This window comes from Oratosquilla oratoria, chromosome 44 (assembly GCF_046742065.1).
Source record: "Oratosquilla oratoria isolate Oo_2021 chromosome 44, ASM4674206v1, whole genome shotgun sequence".
Lineage (NCBI taxonomy): Eukaryota > Metazoa > Arthropoda > Malacostraca > Stomatopoda > Squillidae > Oratosquilla > Oratosquilla oratoria.
In genome coordinates this window covers 22,447,805-22,462,804 of record NC_134820.1, presented here as the reverse complement: position 1 = coordinate 22,462,804, position 15,000 = coordinate 22,447,805, and the positions used below count along the sequence as shown (strand labels likewise).

Genomic DNA, 15,000 nt, shown 5'->3' with positions numbered 1-15,000 from the left:
AATATCGTAACAATACTAGCAACTATCAATTAATGTCATGACGATTAAAAAATATAGAATGTGTATATATATATAATATATATATATATATATACATATATATATATATGCATATTATATATATACATATATATGTATATGTATTATATATATACATATGTATTTATATATATACATATGTATTTATATATATACATATGTATTTATATATATACATATATATTATTTATATAAATATATATATATTTATATATATACATATATATATATATTTATATATATTTTATATATACATTTATATATATATATACATATATATATATATATACATATATATATTTATATATATACATATATTTATATATACATACACACATATATTATAATATATTAATACATATATACATATATATAAATACATATTTATAAACATACATACACACACACACACACACACATATACGTATATATATATATATATATATATATACACACATACATATGAATATATATATTATATATATACACATACATATACACACACACAAAAACATATATACATATATACACATACATATACACATACATATATATATATACATATATATATATATATATATATATATATATACATACATATAAACACATATATATATATATACATATAAATATGTATATATACACACATACATATACACACACATTATATATATATATATATATATATATATATGCATTTTATATAAATATATACACTAAAAACCCACTGTTGATTGGATTAAGAAAAGAAAGGAAATAACGATTTCCGTATATTTCGATTACTGGCTGTGATCCTCTTCAACGGAATACAGAGTCAAGAGAAAATACATATCTTATATACAGAGGATAGGGGTGGAGTGAGGTAACATGGACATGACACTTCAGGTAGCGTCTAAGATGCTGCGCGGCTTTGTGGCAAGTCGTCCGCTTTTACAATGGAAGGAAGTAATTTATTAACTGCCAAGATGGTTATGTAATCAGGTGACCATTGTCCACTTGATATATTAAAGTTAGGGAATTGTTTGATCAGGGATGCTTTAATGATTTTCCTTTTGGAACTACATTTAGATTTAGATATGATTTTTGTCTCGTCCCAATATATGCGGTGATTATTGTTGGCGACATGTTGGAATACCGCTGTGTTCGGTTGTGTGTATTTCATTGAGTTTTTATGTTCTTTTATTCTTGTTTGCAATTCTCTACTCCAAGAGATGCACAATAACTACTTTTCTGAATAAATTATTGGGGTAATTGAAAATATTAAATATTATTTAATGTGCATCATAGACCAACAGAAGACATAAACCTTGGAGTTTATAAATTACCCTGCTCAGGATGTGAAGAAGTATATTGGGGATGTGTATAAAATTGCAAACAAAAATAAAAGAACATAAAAACTCAGTCAAATATGTACAAAAGAACTCCGCGAAATTCCAACATGTCGCCAACAATAATCACCGCATAAATTGGGACGAGACAAAAATCATATTAATATCTCAATGTAGTTTTAAAAGGAAAATTATTGAATCTTCCCTAATCAAACAATTCCCTAACTTTAATATATCAAATGAACAATGGTCAACTGATTACATAACCATCTTGGTAGTTAATAGATTACTTCCTTCCATTGTAAAGGCGGACGACTTGCCACAAAGCCCGCGCAGTATCATAGACGCTACCTGAAGTGTCATGTCCATGTTCCCTCACTCCACTCCTCTCCTCCGTATATATATATTTTTTTTTCTCTTGACTGTATTCTGCTTAAGAGGATCACAGCCAGTAATCGAAATATACATATATATATATATATATATACATATATACACACACACACATATATATATATATATATATATATATATATATATATATATACACATGTACCCTGAGGATGTCTGAATAGACGAAAGCGCTTGGTCATCAGTTTATCTTTTTACTTTGTGGTTTTTCCGCATATTTAGAATCACGAGTTTATGTGATTTCTCATGCATATATATATATTTATGTTTGTGTGTGTGTGTGTATTTTGGGTTAATATGGAGGGGGTTAAGCATGGAAACATATGGAACTAACTTCAGTGATGAACACCTGACCTTTAGTTCGACACGTGAAGAAGCAATAAATTACCAATCCCGATAAATCGCGTTTCTTTATCCTTTTCCACTGAGTTCTTCCTCATAAATCCAGTCGATTTCATTCACACAAGGAGACACAATCAGGGCCTAAGGGGGGAGTAAATGAAGGAGGCTGATTTCAGGATGAAATGGACTATTTCAGCCTGAAATCGCTCCACTTCAGTTGCATGGAGTTACTGTACTGAGGATGTCAACACTTGTGTCTCGTGATTTGTTTATGTACCACCACCACTCTCTCTCTCTCTCTCTCTCTCTCTCTCTCTACTCTCTCTCTTTTTGACATATGTTTTTATATGATAAAAATAACTATCAGTCAAATGACATAAAGGTTAAAGGTAACATAACATCACATACCTAGATAATGATAAAAAAAAACAATAATGAGAATATAGTTTAGCATTGTAATTTAGCTGGTATGTATGCTCACACACACAGACACACACACACACACACACACACACACACACACACACACACACACACACACACACACACACACACACAAATATATATATATATATATATATATATATATATATATATATATATATTATATTATATTATATACATATATTTGTGGAGTAAGGAATGACATAAAAGTGTGTTGTGGAAGAAATTTAATACAAAATAAAAACATAAATGGAAAAGCATATAATAAATATAAGCATGAAGAAGAAGAAGAAGAAGAAGAAGAATTAGAAGAAGAAGAAGAAGAGGAAGAAAAGGCACGCGAAGCAGAAATTTGCTGAGTTGGTTTTGGCATAGCCAAGGAATAGATGAAGACGAGGAAATGAAATCAACGAATTACGATAAATAAAAAACAAAAAGCCCGATAACCTTTCGGTTAAATAGAAGAAATGAATAAAATAAATAACGAAAAAAAAAAAATGAGTTTATGTTTTCGAAACGTGAGCACTCAATGGCGACATTCGTAGATATGAGCATGGAAGCCATTTTGTGGAGATTGTCCACAAATTTGCGGGAGAGATTTGAAGAACTACAGTATATATACAGAACTTGAAGAATTATATGTTGCAATGAACTTATTTGTGTATATAATAATTCTTTTCTGTTGGTAAAAAAAAAAAAAGTGGAAATCCAATTTTCTTGTGGGAATTTTGTGGAGAAATCTCCACAATGTGGCAACACTGCAAGGATATGACAAACGTTATGGTACAGGATGGAGAGGAGTGGAGAAGATAACACGGAAACGGAGGCGTGATTGGGGAGTGGATGATAAGGTTGGGGGGATATAAAGGGGGGGAATGAAATATGGGGGGGTAATATAGTCACACTCATAAAGAAACTGTGTTGTATTAACAACTGTCAGTAGTTTTTTCGGCGATTTCTGATTTTTTGCCTAAATCAAATCATCATCGCGTGGGCTAATTGCCAATGTTATGTCTAATTCAGTGTCCGAGTATTTACAAAATAGGGAAGCGAATTTTTTTTCTCGAAAAACTGGAAAAATTACTTATATAAGTCTTATATAAGTTCTTGGAAGGGAAAGATTTATATAAGGAAATATTTTTAAGAATACCACCGTAGGAATCTTACGATAGTATTCCATTAAAAAAAAAAATCTTTCCCCATATAAATCTGTCTCTTCCGAGGATTTATACAAGATATAAGATTTTTTTTTTTTTTTTTTAAGAATACCTCCATCAGTCACTACGTGAGGCTATAGAACCCGTTTCCCTCACTCTTAAATCGTTTGACTGCGAGGGACGGGAACTTGATTCCCTCCTTTCCCTTATTTTCAATCACGGGTAACGAGCCTCCTTTTTAACCCCCTTAACATACTCATAAGTACCTTAACATACTTTCTTCGATTTTTTTGATTATCAGACGATTTTAATCACCCTGAAGGTAACTTTAGGTCAGAATAGGTCAAGAGAGGTCCGAGGGAGGCCGGTACAAGGTCCTCTGACTATAGGTAGGTAGGGTACTATCCGCGGAGTGGCCACTTATTATTCATGGTGGGTTTGGAGTGGGGAAAAAAAATCGCCCAAACCACGAGAGGATTAACACTGTGAGGTCTAGGGAGGTGCAAAAGGCACAGTAAGGGTTTGCTTGCCTCTTTTGCCTCGGACAGTGATCCTCTCTCTCTCTCTCTCTCTCTCTCTCTCTCTCTTTGTATAACCACAGACGTTTACACTATAAAACCACACACACACACACAAACATGTATATACAGTATATATATATATATATATATATATATATATATATATATGTATATGTGTTGAGACATTGTGACAGGTTTGAGGAAGGTAGAAGAGAAAGACACGGGTCTAAGGCCGAGTTTATTCCTGACCGGTTTCGCTTATAGATTCTTCAGAAGAATAAACTCGGTCCTAGACCCGTGTCTTTCTTCTTCCACCTTCCCCATATATATATATATATATATATATATATATATATATATATATATATATATATATATATATATATATATATATATATATATAGTGTGTGTGTGTGGTGTGTGTGTGTGTGTATGTGTGTGTGTGAATATGCATTCTCCCCTTGCATATGATTGTAAAAATAATACATCCTACAATGCGGCGAGGTTGGCAACCCACTACATGAGGCTATCCGCCATAGAATAAACTCACATACACACACACACACACACACATATATATATGTATATATATATATATATATATATATATATATATATATATATATATATGTGTGTGTGTGTGTGTGTTCGTGTTAGATGCATCTGCACATATACATGTGTTACTTTTTAGTACGAGGGATGACTAGTAATTCATGAAAAATAAGTGTGGTGCTAGCATCAGAGGTAAATACAATGTATACATTACGTGTGTGCGTGTGTGTGTGTGTGTGTGTGTGTGTGTGTGTGTGTGTGTGTGTGTGTGTGTGTGTGTGTGTGCGTGTATGCTTGTAAAGACAAGTTTAGCATTGTTAATATTCTTCACCATGTTCTAATTTCTTATTGGAGTTTGCTTAAGAAAATTCATAACTCGCCGTCACGTTTAATGACACATGTATAAGGGAAAACCATTTGCCCAACTATAATATTTCTCGCTCTTTTTCCACATGTGTGTGTGCATGTACAGTGTACACACGTACAACGTATACACACATACATGTACACACACATCACATACATAAACCTACACACACTATACACACACACATGCAGTTACACACGCCTTCCTTCGTGTATGTGCATGTACAGTGTACACACGTACAACTTATATACACTCACTTGTATACACACATCACATACATAAACGTACACACACCATACACGCACACATGCAGTTGCACACGCCTTCCTTTGTGTGTGTGCATGTACAGTGTACACACGTACAACGTATACACACTCACATACATGTACACACACATCACATACATAAACGTACACACACCATACACGCACACACATGCAGTTACACACGCCTTACTTCGTGTGTGTGCATGTAGAGTGTACACACGTACAACGTATACACACTCACATATATACACACATCACATACATAAACGTACACACACCATATACGCACACACATGCAGTTACACACGCCTTACTTCGTGTGTGTGCATGTATGTTTACACACGTACAACGTATACACACTCACATACATGTACACACACATCACATACATAAACGTATACACACCATACACGCAGACACATGCAGGTGCACACGTCTTCCTTCGTACTTCAGGACTCGAACCCGAACCCGACACACCGGAGACTAACTCGTCCTTGCAAATTGTACGTTAGGGGCGTAAGTACAATGCCCTGCATCACATACGCACATTATACGTTCATCGAGGCAGCAAAACTGCAGCAAATGAGAATTGGGGGGAGGTAAAGAGTAAGGATGAGAGGAAGTAGACTATCGGGTTTGGAAATTCGTGGATGGGGGGGAAGGGGGATAGGGGGAGAGGGGGAAAGGGGAGAGGGGGAAGGGGGAGAAGGGGAAGGGGAGAGGGGGAAGGGGAGAGGGGGAGAGGGAAATGGGTAGAGGGGGAAGGGGAGAGGGGGAGAGGGGGAAGGGGGAGAGGGGGGAAGGGGGAGAAGGGGAAGGGGAGAAGGGGAAGGGGAAAAGGGGAAGGGGAGAAGGGGAAGGGGAGAGGGGGAGAAGGGGGGAAGGGGAGAAAAAGGGGAGGAGTGGACGCAAGGGATAGAAGGGTAGGTTGCTAAGGTAGGAGGGTTAAGGGGGGAGGAATAGGGGGAGAAATAGGGGGAGGACAGAGATACGAATGGGGAGAAGATAGGCGGGGGGGATAAGAGATGGGGAGGGCTGGGGAGGGGGGAAGAATGAGATGCAAAGAAACTTTTCATGGGAAGGAATAAAGAAATATCAAATTAGGAAGATCGGATGGGGGAAGAGGGGGGAGAGGGGGGAAGGTGATTTGGGGAGGTTACTTGTAGGAGATGAAATTAGGTGGACATAAGCAGAAACGAAAATAGGGGAGAGATGATCGGGCACGATGGGGGGGGGGAGGAAATAGATGTGGAAAGAGGGGAGACGAAGAGGGGAACTTGCGAAAAGGGGAACTTCCGAAAAGGGACAAGACGGGGCCGTGGGAACAAGGGGAGGGGAACGAGGGGAATCTGAGGGGAAAATTCGTGTTGCGGGAAGGGGGAACACCACAAAACATGACGTCTACGGATAGAAAAAAAAGGGGGAAAAGTGCTAAGGGGCTGTGAGGGGAAACTGGGGGTAAAGAGGGAAAAGAGGGGAAAGAGGGGAATCTCCCCCCCCCCATGAGACCCCGAGACGGAAGAGAGGGGAGACGGAAGAGAGGGGACACCGAAAAAGGGGAAAAGAGTTAAAGGAGAGGGTAGGAATGGGGGACTGGGGGTGCACGAGGGGAAATGAGAGGGGAGAGGAAAAGGGGAGACATCAGGTGAGAAAGAAAATTGCAAAGGATAGAGGAAGGAACGGAGAGGTGGGAAGGAGAGGAAGGAGAGGAAAAGTGACAGGAGGAGGAGGACGAAGAGGAGGACGAAGAGGAAGAAGTGAAGACGCAAAACGGACAAAGAAGAGGGCGAGGAAGAGGAGGAGGAGGACAAGAGAGAGGATGAGTTGGAGGGGGAAGAGGAGGAAGAGGACGATAAAAAAGAGGACAAGGAAAAGGAGGACACGAAGAATACAGGACAAGCAGGACGACAAGGATAACCATAAGAGGAATGAGAACGAAGAGGACGAGGAAGAGGACGAGGAAGAGGACGAGGAAGAGGACGAGGAAGAGGACGAGGAGGACGACGACGAGGAGGACGAGGAGGACGACGACGAGGAGGAGGAGGAGGAGGAGGAGAAGGAGGAGGAGAAGAAGAAGAAGGAGGAGGAGAAGGAGGAGAAGAAGAAAGAAGAAGGAGGAGAAGAAAGGAGGAGGAGAGGGGAAGAGGAGGACGAGGAGGAAGACGAGGAGGAAGACGAGGAGGAGGACGAGGAGGAGGAGTAGGACGACGAGGAGGAGGAGGAGGAGGAGGAGGAGGAGGAGGAGGAGGAGGAGGAGGAGGAGGAGGCGAAGACGTAAAGAAGCGAGATCCACAGTACCTGTCCCTGGACAAGATCGTACGGAAGCCAAAACACGATGTCGTACTCACCTGAAAGGAGAGAAAAAAGAGTTAGAACAATTATACGAAAATGATCAGTGAATACACAAATACAAAAATAACTACAGGAATACACACACACAAGCACACACACACACATATATGTACATGTGTATACATATATTATATATATATATATGTGTGTGTATGTGTGTGTGTGTGTGTGTGTGTGTGTGTGTGTGTGTGTGTGTGTGTGTGTGTGTGTGTGTGTGTGTGTGTGTGTGTGTGTGTGTGTTGTTTGTATCAACCGACCAGGATGGAATGAATATAGTGATACATAAAACCACATCAAAATATAATTACACACGCATACACACACACAGGTGCATCCTAACAAAAGATTCGCACATGTATATATGAACATAACACACCCACACATGTGCGCGCACGCACACACACACACACACACACACACATACGTTCGCACACAGAACGAGAAAGCGGGATAGGACGAAATGGTAAACATTCAGTAGATCTGAAATGAATGCGTGTATGCTAATTCCTTTTTGTGTACACACGGAGGGTAATATATATATATATATATATATATATATATATATATATATATATATATATATATATATATATACACATGTGTGTGTGTATACATACATATACACACACATATATATACATACATATACATATATATATATATATATATATATATATAATATATATATATATATATATATATATATATATATAAACATTATGGATGAACCTAATAACCGTCAAAGGCTGATATGGGGCTACGTATTTTCTAGTTAGAGAAGGTCAGGACAGTTAATCTATTAACTGACCTACCGCGAGACAAGTGACCGTGTTTATCTACAGATATGGAGACAGAGGAAAAAAAAAACAGATAAATGAATGAATAAATATATGAATAAATAAATGAATAAATGAGATATCCATTGTTGTGGTCAAGCGATGATATCATCTCAGGGAAACCCCTGAAATCAAAGGATAACGCACATCCGTCCAGATACAACACGTATACACGCAACTGCCTACTATAGGCCTTATGGTCCCTCGCAGCCTCCTCCATTCTTGCCTTCGTACGTGTACACTGGAGATTAAAATCTAGGTAGATCTGGCCTTGTCCAGCGAGGATAATCTAGTGCGTGCACTAGACTATAACTAACTCTCCCTAGAGCTTCGATAGAGTAGTGATAGATTAAATGTAGCTAAGCTCCAGTCATACCAAGCTTGCGACCCGTTTCCGACCACCTTGTACGGTGGCGGTTTGGTTTCTCTCACTCATGGTTAGCGCCAGGTGCCCATTGCATGACGGGGAAGATTCATTCCAATTGTCTTAAATTCCTTTTAATAAACAGAGGAACAGCACAAATCAACCCGGTCGCCGGTGGTCGGAAACAGGTCGTAAGCTTGAAGTGACTAGGCCCTGACCGTTAGTGTACAGCTGCACAGAAAACTATCGTTAGTAAATCACGCTAATCATTTTGACACAAAACAACGAAACTATTTGAGACAAGTTGAAGTCTCCATCGGAAATAAGATTATCATGTCATAGTGAATCCATATGAACTCTGGAACTATTATTCGATTCATATTCATTCAGAAGGAATTCGAACAATTCGAACCCCAGAAATACCAACCCTTCGGTATCATAAGGTTATGTTCATTAGCGAATGTTTCGACACCCCTACTAACGATAGTTTTCTGTGTAGCTGTACATTGGGGTTCGTTTGATAAGGACTCAGACACTCAGACTAGAGCAGTGTTTCTTAATCTGGGGTACGAAACCTTGAACCTGGGGGTACGAGGCATCATAGCTCACGGACGTTTGGGCCAGCATTCTCATCCTTTCCCAGTGTCCAATCCCCCCACCCTCCTCCTCCTCCTCCTCCTCCTCCTCTTCCTTCCCCCCCTTCTTTCTCTCCCCGTTCCCTCCTTTCCCCTTATTTAATCTCAAGCATTTGTATCTCAACTTGTACTTGAAAAAGCTGTAATAAGCGAAACGTCGTACAAATAAAGGCTCCGTCCTCATATGGTGTTTATCTAGTCAATGATAGTCAGTGCAATGGTACTGTATATTAACTATGAGAAAGCAAAGCCAGGTTCGTATCGCTAATCCTTTTCATGTGTTTGCATTCTATTTGTACTGGACGGGGGTACGAGAATCTTTTTTTGAGATGCCAAGGGGTACGGGCATTGAAAAAGGCTAAGAACCACTAGACTAGAGGCTTATGTGTGGTGAGGTGTCACGGTCCAGACATGTGGCTGCTGCAGGTGCAACATTAGTCATAACGAGGGATTTGAAGAAAAAGAAGAGAAAGAAAAGCGTGAGGGTGAGAAAATGGACAACCAGATAACGAGAAGATGGGGCACATAGAACTGTTGAAAGAGATGATTGATGACGACGCACCATCCTATAACAGCTTCCTACGTATGTGTACCGTTGATTATGAATATTTGCTGGAAAAAATAACCCCTAAAATAAAAAGACAAGATACTCAAGCCATTTTTCCTCTTTTTCATTTTCCTCATTTCACTGTTGATTTGGCAACGCAAATTGTGCCACTTTTCGTGAGATTACTGGATCAGGACTATTTAATGTCTTTACCATTTACCTTAAAGCATTTGTCTTCTTTTCTGTGTAGCGGTACCGCATCAACAACACATTCTGCAATTCTAAGAACCTTTCACATTGCTGTATTAACACCATTGGCTTATCATTATCTCATTTAAAAATTTTCCCTTGGACGTCATTATACTCTCTAGATTGACAAAATCTATTTAAGCCGACAAATAGAGCTAGAACAGCCTCGATACGTGCTCTCAACTTTGAGTCCACTACAATACTAACTAGAATACAACTGCTCTACAGAGATCAGAGAATCTAGCTATAGCACTCTCACCGATATTTACATCAGCTAGAGAGATCTAGCTAGATCAAATCTGGTTAAAACGTTTACAGTGTACACGTAGGTTTATACAACCGTATACACTGCGTCTAAACACGGGAGGCCGAAAACACAAACCCGCAACAAACACGCTCAGTTATAAGACGCAAAACATACGCTAGAAGAAAAAAAAAATCTTAACTCTCCCTTCTATATTCAGAAATATTGGATTTAAATTGGACGAATTTAGATTTAAGAAGGCAATAGGGAAAACACCAATTTACCAATCGAGTGATTAACGAATGGAATAGGCTTAGTAATCATGTAGTAAGTGCTGAAACTATCAATTATTTTAAGAAAAGGTTAAACAACTTTATGGACGGGGATCATAGGTGGTAACGGACATGGAACTGCCTAGTGTAGGCCTTATGGTCTTTTGCCGCCTCCTTCATTCTTATGTTCTTATGCACACTCTCTTCAGGACAGTTCCGGTGACATCACCCAACACCGTTTCGAAACATACGCCCGAATCGAACCATTTACAAGCTCTGAGCTCTTATCCAGGGGAGAAATAGCTGTCGATCACGGGTCCAACACGTGAGTCGCAAACACCTTCGTAAAAGGGAAGAAATCCGCCTACAGGAAGCATTGCAAATACCCATTCACCCCCATACTAACGCCAAGATACACAAATGCCTCATACATTTACACCTTCCCCATACCACCTATATATTGATCTCCAGACGCCTTAGAAATGAAAACACGCCCAGAGAGGGCGTAATTACGCCCAGGGCGTGCATAAATACGCCCAACCCATACATACGCCCCACTAAATATCATTATTATTATTTATATTATTATAACTTCTTATTTATTTTTCTTTTATTTATTTATCATAATTAGAATTTTTCCGCATCCGACCTAGTTATGGACCAAAAGGTCTCCTGTCAGCATGCTCCTCCTTTGTAATCCTTTATATGTATACGAGTCCACTGCTGAACAAAGGCCTCCTTCATAGCATTCCACAATTCACACGACCACGCCAACCTCTGCCACGTCACTACTGCAAACTTCTCAATCTCGTCTCTCCATCTCCTGTCTGGTCTCCCTCTTCCACGCTTCCTATCTCGCGGCGTCCAATCAGTAACACACTTGCTTGACTCCATATATACGCCTCCTTCCATATATACGCCCCTAGTATACAAAATATCCATACAATTCGGGCACTATTCCTTAACACTATCCCTATTCTCTCCATCTCCTGTCTGGTCTCCCTCTTCCACGCTTCCTATCTCGCGGCGTCCAATCAGTAACACACTTGCTTGACTCCATATATACGCCTCCTCCCATATATACGCCCCTAGTATACAAAATATCCATACAACTCAGGCACTATTCCCTAACACTATCCCTATTCTCTCCATCTCCTGTCTGGTCTCCCTCTTCCACGCTTCCTATCTCGCGGCGTCCAATCAGTAACACACTTGCTTGACTCTATATATACGCCTCCTTCCATATATACGCCCCTAGTATACAAAATATCCATACAACTCAGGCACTATTCCCTAACACTATCCCTATTCTCTCCATCTCCTGTCTGGTCTCCCTCTTCCACGCTTCCTATCTCGCGGCGTCCAATCAGTAACACACTTGCTTGACTGCGTATATACGCCTCCTTCCATATATACGCCCCTAGTATACAAAATATCCATACAACTCAGGCACTATTCCCTAACACTATCCCTATTCTCTCCATCTCCTGTCTGGTCTCCCTCTTCCACGCTTCCTATCTCGCGGCGTCCAATCAGTAACACACTTGCTTGACTCCGTATATACGCCTCCTTCCATATATACGCCCCTAGTATACAAAATATCCATACAACTCAGGCACTATTCCCTAACACTATCCCTATTGACTGGATAAACCCACGTCTAATCAACAAGCAAACACAACCGTTCAGCAAAGGCAAATAAACAAACAACCAAATACGAGGGGAGAAGCGAAAAGACCAACGCCAATGCTCTCTCACTCTCTCGCCAATGGATCGTAAGCTCTTCCTCCTCCTCCTCCTCCTCCTCTTCTTCTTCCTCCTCCTCCTTCAACCACCCATCATCTCCCCCCCCCAAAAAAAAAAAAAAAAAAAAAAAACGTACTTAGGTCGTAAGGTTTGTTTGTGCGTCATACGATCACTCGGCGCCTTCGGGGATTTACGGTTACGAGACGTCAACTTTTGTGTGACGTCATTTCTCATAACGTAGTGACGTCAGATGATGCAACTCATCCGGCATTAGCTAAACAACAATCTATCAAATAGTCAATTCGACTCAGTAGATTAATTCTAATAATTTGATGGCTTCAGATCCTAAGTCTGTCAATTAGCTAGAATAGTTCTTAGAAAACCAGAATAAAATCTAGAATGGCTCTCACAAAGCAAGAGGTTGGAAGTAATAATGTATATATTTTTTTTGTTTAATTTTATTTTTCTATCTTATTCTTTTTATTTCATGTTATTATTTTCTACCTTGCTCATTTTCTTTGCTATTTTATGGTTTGTTTTAGTTAATTTTAAGAAGTGGAAACGGTTTGTGGGGGAAGAGATAATCTTGAGCTTAAATTATTATTATTCATTATCATTATCATTATTAATTATCATTATTATCATTATCATTTATTATTACCATTATCACTAATTACCATTATTATTTTTATCATTATTATTTATTATTACCATTATCATTAATTATTATCATTATTATCATTATCATTATTGTTATCATTACTATCACTTTTTTAAAGATATTGTAAGTGTGTTTTCGGGGAAAAAAATCTTGAAATGAAAGATAGGAGGAAAGACCAGATGGGGACAATCCAATTATTACTATTTATTATAATTTTTATTTATTTATTTATGTATTTTTTAATAAGATAAAATTAAGATGGCGCGACACCTATATTTTGATTTATTCAAATATCTATTTAATTCTTTATATATTTATTTCTATTCATAGAAAATTTTCACTTCTTTTATTCATAATCTTAGTCTCAAATTAATCTATTTGTTCATCTGTTTACTAATCTATTTATCTATTTTATTATTGAAACTTCGAAAATTTTATTAAATGATTGATTAGAGAGAAAACAGAGGAGATATTTTGATATGTAAATAAATAACGACGCTCCATCTAAACAACACCACATTGCAATGTTGCATGATTTATATGCAAGAATCTTTAAAGGTCAAATGAAAAAAAATTATAAAACGAAAATATCATACTGGATTAAAGTAAACTTTTACGGGGTAACTAGAGTGGTTGAATCCAGAGGATGCTATAGTTTTAGGAGTAACTAAAGTTAACTATCTTGGGCATGTTGTAAGTGATTATTTTTTTCGGGTTAATTACCCCCCCCCCCACCCCACACACACACATAATCACCCGCGCGCGCTGGTCGGTAGGGTCCGGGGTGCTCCGCCGTCAATCAGGTACACGCCGTCGCTCAGGTCATGGTATCGTTTTTCTAACCTAACCTAACCTAACCTTACCTAACCTTAACTAACCTAACCTTAACTAACCTAACCTTAACTAACCTAACCTTAACTAACCTTACCTTAACTAACCTAACCTTACCTTAACTAATTTGACCTTACCTAACCTAACCTTACCTAACCTTACCTTAACTAACCTAACCTTACCTTAACTAACCTAACCTTACCTTAACTAACCTTAACTTAACTTACCTTACCTTAACTAAACTTAACTTACCTTACCTTAACTAACCTCACATTAACTAACCTTACCTTAGCTAACCTTACATTAACTAACCTCACATTAACTAACCTAACCTTAACTAACCTAACCTTAACTAACCTAACCTTAACTAACCTAACCTTAACTAACCTTACCTTAACTAACCTTACCTTAACTAACCTAACCTTACCGTTAATGCTCCCAAACCGTAAATTAAGTAATAAAAAAACGTTACTATGACCTGAGTGACGGCGGAGCGCTTCGGATCTTTGTCAATCGGTGTGTGTGTGGGAGGGGTGTGTGATTCTACAATTGGTCTTTTTTCAAAATCTCTTCAAAACCAAACTAATTGAAATAGAATTTTTTTCATCTGGGATTTTTGGGTTGATTTTTTTCATTTTACTGTTTAGCCTACTTATGACACACACACACACACACACACACACACACACACACACACACACACACACACAAACATACGCACGCACGCACACACACATACACACACACACATATATACACACACAAACATACGTGCACACACACACACACACACACACGCGTGCGCGACTCGACGGCGCAGTGGTAGCGTTCACAAC

General features: G+C 38.5%; 1 protein-coding gene across 12 annotated transcripts in view; it reads right to left on the bottom strand.

The window, feature by feature from the left end:
• The window catches only part of LOC143022150 (uncharacterized), a 630,899-nt gene that overhangs the window by 528,357 nt on the left and 87,542 nt on the right, over positions 1-15,000 (bottom strand). The gene's annotated exons all lie outside the window — the stretch shown is intronic.